Here is a 12,082-nt window from a genome sequence, read left to right on the forward strand (position 1 = left end):
TCAGCTGCTCTTGAACTCCCAACCTCAGGTGATCCACCTGCCTCAGCCTCCCAAAGTGCTGGGATTATAGGCATGAGCCACTGCATCCAGCCCAAGCTAATATTTTGAAAGGCAATGTTTATAACAATTTTATTTTGAAATCTTTCGATAGGCTTTCTTCAGAAATATTCAAATATCTTTGAAAGGTGAATGGATGTTAGAGATGGGGTGGGTGCTCAGTAAAAATTTTATGGATAGACTGACTGCTTCATTCCTTCAACTCTTACTGGCTTTGAAATCAGTCCGACTTCTTCCCTACACCTTTTCAATGATCCATGACATTTGAGGACTGTGTTGTTCAGGGAGTATTTATTCCAGTATCCGAGCTCTTATTACTATTATTATTCTTTGAGACAGCGTCTTGTTCTGTCACCCAAGCTGGAGTGCAGTGGCGCAATCTCGGCTCACTGCAAACTCTGCCTCCCGGGTTCAAGCAATTATCTGTCTCAGCCTTCCGAGTAACTGGGATTACAGGCACCTGCCACCACGCCTGGCTAATTTTTGTATTTTTAGTGGAGACGGTGTTTCACCATCTTAGCCAGGTTGGTCTTGAACTCCTGACCTTATAATACACATGCCTCGTCCTCCCAAACTGCTGGGATTACAGGTGTGACCCAGGGTGCCCAGCCTCAGTATTTGAGCTCTTGATGCTGTGTAAGATTCTTGGGCTCAACCAGGCATGGTGGCTCATGCCCATAATTCCAACACTTTGTGAAGCTGAGGCAGGAGGATCCCTTGAGCTAAGGGAGTTCAAGAGTAGCCTGGGCAACATACCAAGATCCCATCGCTACAAAAACATTAAAAAAAAAAATCACTAGGCATGGTGGTGCATGCCTGTAGTCCCAGCTACTCTGGAAGCTGACATGAGAGGATCACTTGAGCCAGGAAATTGAGGCCACAGTAAGCTATGATTGCAACCCTGTCTCAAAACAGACAAACAAAAAACAACCTGTACTATGCATCTTCCTAGTACCTTGTGATGGTCTCAGTTTCGAAGACTCTATGCACTATACTGTGACCACAGAAGACTGGCCCCCTGAGTAGGTTGCTACAACTTGGTGTTGGTTTGGGGAACTCTGGGAAGGAAGGGTCTACCACTTTCCCCCTCTATGATATAGATTGATGATGATTTTTTTCAAAGGCAGTGAGTCTGATGAGAAGGAGGGTAAAAAAAAATCCCTTTAAAAATTATTATAGTAGGGCTCAACAAAATGAAAAGGCAACATACAGAATGAGATAAAAAAATTGCAAACCATATATCTGATCAGGAGTTAATATATAAAATATATAAGGAACTTATACAATTCAATAGTAAAACAAAACAAAAACAAATAACCAGAATTTTTTTAAATGAGCAAAGGACCTGAATCAACATTTTCCCAAAGAAGACATACAAATGACCCACAGGTGGCCAGGCACAGTGGCTCACGCCTGTAATCCCAGCACTTTGGGAGGCTGAGGTGGGCAGATCACCTGAGGTCGGATGTTCAAGACCAGTCTGACCAACATGGAGAAACCCCGTCTCTACTAAAAATGCTAAACTAGCCAGGCATGGTGATGCATGCCTGTAATTCTAGCTACTTGGGAGACTGAGGCAGGAGAGTCCCTTACACCCGGGAGACGGAGGTTGCAGTGAGCTGAGATCATACCATTGCACTCCGGCCTGGGCAACAAGAGTGAAACTCTGTCTCAAAAAAAAAAAAAATGACTCACAGGTATATGAAAAGGTGCTCAACATCATTAATCATCAGGAAGTGTAAGTCAAAACCATAAGGAGAGATCACCTTACATTTGGTAGTGCAGCTATTCTCAAAAAGTCAAAAGATTACAAGTGATGGCGAGGGTGTGGAGAAAAGGGACCCTTGTACACCATTGGTGGGAATGTAAACTGGTACAGCCATATGGAAAACAGTATGGAGATTCCTTTAAAATATTAAAAATAGAACTACTGTACAAACCAGCAATCCCACTTCTGGGAATATATCCAAAGGAAATGAAATCAGTATGTTAAAGAGAGATCGGCGCCTCCATGTTCATTTCAGCATTATTCACAATAGATAAGATGTGGATTCAACAGAAGTATCTGGCAACAGGTGACTGGATAAAGAAAATGGAGGCCGAGTGCAGTGGCTCACACCTGTAATTCCAGTACTTTGGGAGGCTGAGGTGAGCAGATCACCTAAGGTCAGGATTTCGAGATCAGCCCAGCCAAAATGGTGAAGCCCTGTCTCCATTAAAAATACAAAATTAGGCCGGGTGTGGTGGCTCATGCCTGTAATCCAAGCACTTTGGAGGCCAAGGCAGGTGGATCACTTGAGGTCGGAAGTTCAAGACCAGCCTGACCAATATGGCGAAACCCTGTCTTTAAAAAAAAAAGAAAAAAATCTGAAAAAACAAAAGAAAAAAAATACAAAAATTAAGCTGGGCTTGGTGGGCTCATGCCTGTAATCCCAGCACTTTGGGAGGCCGAGGTAGGCGGATTGCCTGAAGTCAGGAGTTCGAGACTAGTCTGGCCAACATGGTGAAACCTCTGCTCTGAAAAAAAAAAAGCCGGGTGTGGCAGTGGCAGGCTCCTGTAGTCCGAGCTACCTGGGGAGACTGAGGCAGGAAAATTGCTTGAAACCAGGAAGCAGAGGTTGCAGTTGAGCTGAGACCATGCCACTGCACTTCAGCTGGGACAACGAGTGAAACTCCATCTCAAAAAAAAAAAAAAAGAAAATGGGATACATAAGGAAATCCTGCCATTTGCAACAACATGCAGAGATCTGGAGGACTTTATGCTAAATGAAATAAGCTAGAAACAGAAAGACAAATACTATATAATTTCACTTCTATGTGGAATCCAAAAAAGTTGAACTCACAGAAACAGCAGAATGGTTACCAAGGGCTGAGAGGTGAGGGAAACGAATAGATCTTGATCAAAGAGCACAAAATTTCGGTTATAAGATGAAGAAAGTTTGGGGATCCAACATGCAGCACTATGACTATAGTTATTAATAATGTATGGTACTTGAAATTTGCTGAGCGTAATCTCAAGCGTACACACACGAGCACACTTAAAAAGATAGTGGGAGAAATCAAAGAACTAGTAGAATCCTCAAATATACAGAATCTGTGAGTTTAGCTTGCCCTCTAGTGGGAAAATTAAGTTCAACAGTCTGAATAAGGACGCTTCAAGAAGCCCTCCAGGAAGATTTTATGCTAAAGTACAAGACGGCACTTGTGGTGTTTTTGATGCAACTAAATGAAGCAAACAGATTCATTTCATACTATCTTGGGTGGACTTTGCAATGCTAACAAGCCAATCTTTCAATAGCTCACCGTTGCCTGTAGGATAAAATTGTTTGCTTTAGCCTGGTGAAAGTGTGGTCTCCAATGTGACCTTATCCCTCTCTATCTCCCTCTGCTCCAGCCAGATTCAGTTATTCTCCATCCTCTAAATACACCGTGCAGTCCCTACATTCCTTCCAGATTTTCCGTTTTCCTCCCTACTGTGCCTAGCTCACTGTTGTGGAAGCAGTGGGTAACCAGTAAGCAAATTTTGATTGATTAATCCCATTCAGTTAATTTAAACAGCTGGTTTTGTTATCTTGCAGGAAGAGGAATTTGATGTAACAAAGTCTTTGGGTAGGAAAAAACTTGAAGACCCCTTTATCTATTCTTGTCCTTTTAAGGAGGCCTGGACAGACACCTTTCCCTTCCTTAAAACTTTTGTAGTCCAGGCACGGTGGCTCACGCCTATAATCCCAGCACTTTGGGAGGCCGAGGCGGGTGGATCATGAGGTAAAAAGATCGAGACCATCCTGGTCAACAAGGTGAAACCCCGTCTCTACTAAATATACAAAAATTAGCTGGGCATGGTGGCCAGCTTCTCAGGAGGCTGAGGCAGGAGAATTGCTTGAACCCAAGAGGCGGAGGTTGTGGTGAGCCGAGATCGCGCCATTGCACTCTAGCCTGGGTAACAAGAATGAAACTCCGTCTCAAAAACAAAACAAACAAAAAAAACTTTTGTAGTATAATTTATTTCCACATCTCATTCATAGAAACAGTGCTAGCAGTTTTTCCTTATCTGCACAGTGGGTGCTGAAAAAAATATGTCTAAATAAATAAATGTCTGTGTTTTTCTCATTACAATTTCTTCAGTACACCTCTGATAGCTACTTGTTTAGACTGAATTCTGATCATGAAGTTTCCCTGCTGAAAACTCAGGGACTCGGCCACCCTCATTTTATAAAGCCTGCCTTTCTGTCCATCCTCATCTGCTGCCACTTCACTTTATGTTGAAATTGTTTGTTGGTGTGTCTTCTTTCTTAGACTGTTAGTGGGACCCATGCCCTCTACTCATCTTAGACTCTAGGGCCAGCACAGAGCCTAAGCCATAATAGATGATGGGAAAATGTTTGTTGAATTAAATCACTCCATTCTGGCACATTTTGAGCCTGTTACTTCTAATCTTATTCACAACGGAAAAAGTAACAGAATGGTAAAACTTTAGATTTACAAGTTATCTTAGAGGCCATCTAATCAATTTCCCTTATTTTATAAATGTGGAAACCCAGGCCTGCTCAGGATCATGCAATTTGTTGGTCTTTGTTCTAAAAGAATCAGACAATTGTAGGAAAGAAAAATTTCCCCAACTGAGGCTGAGTTATTTTGTTGTTCATTGTGTTCAGAAGCCACTAGTTCCCAGAAACTACAATGAATTCCCTTATCAGTATTTGAAATTTCATAATCTTGTGTTCCACATCCCATGTGTCAGGGTTGATGAAATTGATTTTAGGTGGCGGGGTGCAGTGGCTTACGCCTGTAATCCCAGCACTTTGGGAGGCTGAGGCAGGCGGATCACCTGAGGTCAGAGGTTTGAGACCAGCCTAGCTAACATGGTGAAACCTTGTTTCCACTAAAGATACAAAAAATTAGCTGGGCATAGTGGTGGGTGCCTGTAATCCCAGCTACTCAGGAGACTGAGGCAGAAGAATCCCTTGAACGCGGAAGGCAGAGGTTGCAATGAGCCAAGATCGTGCCATTGCACTCAAGCTTGGGCAACAAGAGCCAAACTCTGTCTCAAAAAAAAAAGATATTGATTTTAGGAAAAATTAGGCTGCTGGAGATTTGTATTCTTAATACTCTATGTTGCTCCCCTTGGCACACACTACTTTGGGAAGATTCATCTTGTGAGTCTGTCTTAAACTGCAACTTGAGGCCCGGTGTGGTGGCTCACTCCTGTAATCCCAGCACTTTAGCAGGCCAAGGTGGGCAGATTATCTGAGGTCAGGAGTTCAAGACCAGCCTGGCCAACATGGTGAAACCCCGTATCTACTAAAAAACAATTCAAAAATATTAGCCGGGCCTGGTGGCAGGCACCTGTAATCCCAGCTACGCAGAGTCTGAGGCAGGAGAATTGCTTGAACCTGGGAGGCAGAGGTTGCCAGATCGCCCAGCCTGAATGACAGAATGAGACTCCTTCTCAAAGAAGAGAAAACTGCAACTTGCTTGAAAAAGGAGGAAAGGCAGAAATTCAATCCAGAGTCAAATTAAAGCTCTAAACTGCTTTTCCCACAATTTAAATTCAGACCTTTCCACAATCACTTCTATTTTCTAATAGTATTAGCTCCTCTGTGCATGAATCAAAGTGTCTTTTCTTCTTTTGTGCTAAGGAATGCTTATCTAACAGCTACATCATCTGATGAATGGAAATGTATTTTTCATTAATGGGAGAGATGCTGTAATTTGGCTCGGTAGAATAATTAAAATTAAGAGGTCTCATCAGGGAAGTGATAAATAGAAGGCAGAAGTATAATAAAAAGAGGCTGCTCCTTAGCACAGCTGCAAAGATTGAAAGGAAAAAAGGAAGGGAAGAAGGAAGGAAGGAAGGAAGGTAGGAAGGAAGGAAGGAAGGAAGAAAGGAAGGTAGGCAGGAAGTTGTAACCCTATGTCTGAATTTTGAATATTATCTTGGTTGCCCATTTTTCTGTAATTTACTACCACTAATTTCCTTTTAGAGAGTTAGTAAATACTGATAACTTTGAATCAAACATGAAACAGGCTGAAGAACACATGTTTTAAGTGAGTGAATGGAACAAGAAGAAAAGGAAAGGCAAATATTTGTTTTGCTTTATCTTGCTAAAACAAAAAAGAAAAAGAAAATAAAAAACCTTTAATCCTAAGTAAAACCTAAATCTAGCTACTTAAAAGGAAGCAGGCCAGGCGTGGTGTTTCACCCCTGTAATCCCAGCACTTTGGGTAAGCTAAGGCAGGCAGATTATGAGGTCAAGAGATGGAGACCATCCTGGCCTGGTGAAGCCCCATCTCTACTAAAAATACAAAAATTAGCTGGGTATGGTGATGTGTCCCAGCTACTCCGGAGGCTGAGGCAGGAGAATCACTTCAACTCGGGAGGCAGACGTTGCAGTGAGCTGGGATTGTGCCAGTGTATTCTAGCCTGTCAACAGAGTGAACTCCATCTAAAAAAAAAAAGAGAAAGCAATCTATTAGACTTATATGAAGTAAACAGAAAATCAGTTTGCCAATGAGTGCCCGGATAGCTCAGTCGGTAGAGCATCAGACTTTTAATCTGAGGGTCCAGGGTTCAAGTCCCTGTTCGGGCGTTTGTAGTTTTCTCAAAGATGGATGTTATAAACTACTTGATTCATTTTTCATTAGTTTCAGAATACGTTACATAAGTAAGTTCTCAGGGAGGAAAAAAAATGACTGGAAAATCATTTAATTCCTTGGCAAGTATTGAGGTTTGGCATGGTGGTTTCCCAGAATGACGTCAGTTTTCTGATTGCTCATAGCTGAAAAAGGAAGAAAAAAACACTTAAAAGCAAGCAGCTCCTGCTCTCACCTCAAAAAAAGTCTGTGAGATAATGCATATCCTCATGAGCTTGATTTAACTATTCAACAATATGTACATATTTCAGAACATGATGTTTTACATCATAAAGTATACACTTTTTATTCATCTATTAAGAAAAAAACAAACCGTCCGCCCGAACAGGGACTTGAACCCTGGACCCTCAGATTAAAAGTCTGATGCTCTACCGACTGAGCTATCCGGGCTCCCGTGGCGAAACGGTTGTTCTGCTATGTTTTACATAAGATAGAGGGCCCTTGAGCGATTGCATCATCCACATTTTGTGACTGCTTTAACGCCAGGGAAGTTCGTGATCCGTGCGTAAAAAGAAAAACAAAAGGCCCAAATTCTGCACCTTTCACCAGCATCACCAGCTAATTCAGAATTGCAAGATATTTATGCGCCTAGTAAGCATTATTAGGTAGGTTTTTTGATTTGTAGGTTCAGGATTAAAAGAATGGCAAGGTGTCAGTTTTGAAGCGCTGTAATAACCTTACGTCTATTTTACCATTGCTAATAGGATGGGCATCAGCGCTAAAACCTACCCAACGATAGAAAAAAAAAATGAGTCTGTCTAAGAGAGACTATGAATTTGCTGTTCTGAAGCTATCGGGTTGCACTGCGCGGTATAAAGTGAAAGGAAGGATGGTGAGGTTATCCAGTGGGTCCCTTGAAAGCATCCAAGTAGTTTTTTTTTGTTTGTTTGGTTTGGTTTTGAGGCGGAGTCTCTCTAGGTCACCCTGACTGGAGTGCAATGGTAGGATCTCACGGTTCACTGTAACCTCCGTCTCCCGGGTTCAAGCAATTCTCCTGCCTCAGCCTCCCAAGCAGCTGGGATTACAGGTGCCCACCACTATGCCCAGCTAATTTTTGTGTTTTTAGTAGAGACGGGGGTTTCACCGTGTTGGCCAACTTCTGGAACTTCTGACCTCAGGTAATTCGCCCGGCGCATCCAAGTAATTTTAAGGTGCGCAAACTCAGGAGAAATTCACGAGCAGCGACGTTGGGGGCAGAAGCTCTACAAAGCTAGAGAGACAGGAAAACTGAACGTGGCCTTGAAAAGAGATTGTTTTGATCTTGGCATTGGAGGTTCTTCCCTTCCGTAGCCAACGGTAATTTGAGCACTGCCCTCTGCTATGGAGCTGGTGTTGAGAATTACTGCGGTAGAGCTTTGAGAGTGGGACATTAAAGGATCTTTGTTAGCTAATGTTGCTTTACAGATTCCATTCTTAATCTCTTTCCAGGCGATTGCTCTGGTCCAGCAATTCCATAATCAGGGGCGTCCATATCCAGAGTAACTATTCCAGTAAGAAAAAAAAAAAAAAAGAAAGAAAGAAATAATCAGGGGTGGCGGGCGCAGTGGCTCACGCTTGTAATCCACCACTTTGGGAGGCCGAGGTGGGCAGATCACTAGGTCAAGAGTTCGAGACCAGCCTGACCAACAAACCCCGTCTCTACTAAAAAATAAATAAAAAATCAGTCCGCCTGTAGTCCCAGCTACTCAGGAGGCTGAAGCAGGAGACTCGCTTGAATCCAGGAGGCAGAGGTTTCAGTGAGCCGAGATTGCGCCACTGCACTCCAGCCTGGGCAGCAGAGTGAGACTCCGTCTCAAGTTAAAAAAAAAAAAAAAAAAGAAGAAGAAGAAGAAAGAAATAATCAGGGGTGTACAAAAAGATCTGACTACAGGAGAGATCATAATGGCATTTTAATCAGAAACGAGTACCTGAATTGAACCTTAGAAAGAAAAAAAGTAATCAGAAAAGAGAAAAATAGCTACATAAATTATGGTACTGTTATAATATTATGTAGCCATTAAAATCATGTTTTGGAAGAGTAGGATTTGGGGGGAAAATGGAAAGCATTTTTAAGTTAGGAAATATTTTATATCAGCGGGGCGCGGTGGCTCAAGCCTGTAATCCCAGCACTTTGGGAGGCTGAGGCGGGTGGATCACGAGGTCAGGAGACCGAGACCATCCTGGTCAACATGGTGAAACCCCGTCTCTACTAAAAATACAAAAAATTAGCTGGGCATGGTGGCGTGTGCCTGTAATCCCAGCTACTCAGGAGGCTGAGGCAGGAGAATTGCCTGAACCCAGGAGGCAGAGGTTGCAGTGAGCCGAGATCGCGCCATTGCACTCCAGCCTGGGTAACAACAGTGAAACTCCAACTCAAAAAAAAAAAAAAAAGGAAATATTTTATATAAATTGTGTTTTGTTTATTTCATATTTTTGAGAAAGGGGTGCATATATATGCATTGAAAAACAAAGGATTAAAAAAAGACAACACTGTTTGTAAAGAAAAGCAAAAGATAAATGCTTATACAAAGCCTGGGTTCTGAAGTTAGGTGCCCTGTTCGAACCCTGACTGCCACTGTGTAACTTGAGCAAGCTACTTCTCTGTGTGTCAGGATAATAGGATGATGGCAGGATTCAAATAGTATAGTGTTTGCAGTAGTGTCTGACATGTAATAAGCATTCATGAAGGCATAAAGATCTAATGGCAAAGATATAACAAGAACAGACCCTATGAATCCTGCTCTTTCAACCTTCTCTGACACCATCCACCTTTCAACAAAGGATTAACATATTTGATTGAAGTGGAACAAGACGTAGACAGCTGATTTAAGGCTGGGCGTGGTATCCCAGCACTTTGGGAGGCTGCTTGAGGCTAGGAGTTTGAGAGGCACCTAGACAATATAGCCAGACCTGCCCCTTCCCGTTCCTGCACCCCGAACCCACATAATCAATTAATAAACTGGGCATGGTGGTGCCTGTCTGTGATTCCTGCTAATGGGGAGGCTGAGGTGGGAGGATCTCTTGAGCCCAGCAGTTCAAGACCGGCTTGGGCAACATGATGAAACTCCCTCTCTGCAAAAAATACAAAAATTAAAAATTAGCCAAGTGTAGTGGCGTGAGCGTGTAGTCCCAGCTACTTAGGAGGCTGAGGTGGGAGGATTGCTTGGACCCAGGAGGTGGAGGCTTCAGTGAACCAGGATGGAGCCACTGCACTCCAATCTGGGCACTGTATGGTTGATCTGCATGTTACATCATGCATAAAAATCAATTACAAACACATTAATGGCCTAAGTGTGAAAAGCAAATCTTTCCAGTTGGCCCTTTGGACCCTTAAAAAAAGAAAAAGCAAAAGCAAATCTTTGGAACTCTTAGAAGAAAATAAATGAGAGTATCTTTATGACCCAGAGAAAGGGAAGAATCTCTTATGTATCCAAGAAAAGCACAAAACATATGAAAAATTAATAAATTTTATTTCATTAAACATTGTTAATCAAAGACAATGTTTAAAAAGTGAAAAGCTATGTATGTGAAGTCATTATTTATAACACATATAACCAAGAAGGATTACTATCCAGATTATATGGAGAACCCTCACAAGTCAATAAGTAAAAGACAAGCCAGGCGTTGTGGCTCGCGCCTATTATCCCAGCACTTTGGGGGAGGGCCGAGGCAGGCAGATCACGAGGTCAAGAGATCGAGACCATCCTGGCTAACACCGTGAAACCCCATCTCTACTAAAAATACAAAAAATTAGCCGGGTGTGGTGGTATTCGCCTGTACTCCCAGCTACTCAGGAGCCTGAGGCAGGAGAATAGCTTGAACCCAGAAAGAAGAGGTTACAGTGAGCCTATATCTCGTCACTGCACTCCAGCCTGGGTGACAGAGTGAGACTCTGTCTCAAAATAAAAAAAAAAAAGTAAAAGACAATCCAATAGAAAAATTGGCAAAAGGTCTGATTATGCAACTCATACATAGGAACCTTAAGTCGATAAATATGAAAAAATGCTTAACCTAGGCCAGCGCGGTGGCTCACGCCTATAATCCCAGCACTTTGGGAGGCCGAGGCGGGTGGATCACGAGGTCAAAAGATCAAGACCATCCTGGTCAACAAGGTGAAACCCGTCTCTGCTAAAGATACAAAAATTAGCTGGGCATGGTGGTGTGCGCCTGTAGTCCCAGCTACTCGGGAGGCTGAGGCAGGAGAATTGCCTGAACCCAGGAGGCAGAGGTTGCGGTGAGCCGAGATTGTGCCATTGCACTCCAGTATGGGTAACAACATCGAAACTCCATCTCAAAAAAAATGCTTAACCTTACTAATAATCATGGACATATAAAATAAACCACCATGAGAAACCATTTTGCATTTATCAGATTCTTTTTCATAATTTGAAAATGCCAAGGACTGGCAAACATGTGCAGCAAGATAATTATTTTATTTTATTTATCGATTTATTTTCTTCATTTTTGCAGCAAGATAATTCTTACACACACCTAACAGGAGTGTGTTTTTTCTACAATCATTTTAGAGAGCACCTTGGCATGATCTGTTAGGGTGGACTATATGTAGTCTATGACTCAGTAATTTTCTCTAGAGTACACATGGAGATAAGCATGAGAATGATAACAGCATTGTTTGCAATGGCAAACAACTGAAAATGCTTGAGTATGTGTTAGAGGAGGAGATGAATAAAACCTTGTGGTACATCCATTACTATTACAGGCTGAATGGTGTCCCTCTCAAAATTCATGTTGAACACCACCCCCAGTACTTCAGAACGGGAATGTATTTGGAGACAGGGCTTTTATTTTTATTTTTATTTATTTATTTATTTTTGAGACGGAGTTTCACTCTTGTTACCCAGGCTGGAGTGCAACGGCACGATCTCGGCTCACCGCAACCTCCGCCTCCTGGGTTCAGGCAATTCTCCTGTCTCACCCTCCTGAGTAGCTGGGATTACAGGCACGCACCACCATGTCCAGCTAATTTTTTGTATTTTTAGTAGAGACGGGGTTTCACCATGTTGACCAGGATGGGCTCGATCTCTTGACCTCGTGATCTACCCTCCTCAGTCTCCCAAAATGCTGGGATTACAGGCGTGAGCTACTGCGCTGGGCCGGAGACGGTGCTTTTAAAGAGGTGATTAAGGTAAAATGAGGTCACATGGGTGGGCCCAACATGATTATTGTCCTCATAAGAGGAGGTTATATTACAGATAACATACAGACCGATGGGCAACCACAGGAGGACAAGGACACAGTGAAAAAGCCATCTGCAAGCCAAGGAAAGAGGGCGTCAGGAGAAAGCTAACTTGCTAACACCTTGATCTTCAATTTCTCCAGAACTATGAGAAAATAAATTTCTGTTTAAGCTACTCAGTGGTATTTCTTATGG

At 42.6% G+C, this 12,082-nt stretch overlaps 2 non-coding genes across 2 annotated transcripts; one reads left to right on the forward strand and one right to left on the reverse strand.

The window, feature by feature from the left end:
- Positions 1-6,574: 6,574 nt before the first annotated feature.
- TRNAK-UUU (transfer RNA lysine (anticodon UUU)) lies at positions 6,575-6,647 on the forward strand. Its single transcript has one exon. It is a non-coding gene; the product is annotated as a tRNA-Lys (tRNA).
- Positions 6,648-7,028: 381 nt separating this feature from the next.
- Positions 7,029-7,101, reverse strand: TRNAK-UUU (transfer RNA lysine (anticodon UUU)). The gene has a single exon. It is a non-coding gene; the product is annotated as a tRNA-Lys (tRNA).
- Between the last annotated feature and the right edge of the window lie 4,981 nt (positions 7,102-12,082).

This window comes from Callithrix jacchus, chromosome 19, assembly GCF_049354715.1.
Source record: "Callithrix jacchus isolate 240 chromosome 19, calJac240_pri, whole genome shotgun sequence".
NCBI lineage: Eukaryota > Metazoa > Chordata > Mammalia > Primates > Cebidae > Callithrix > Callithrix jacchus.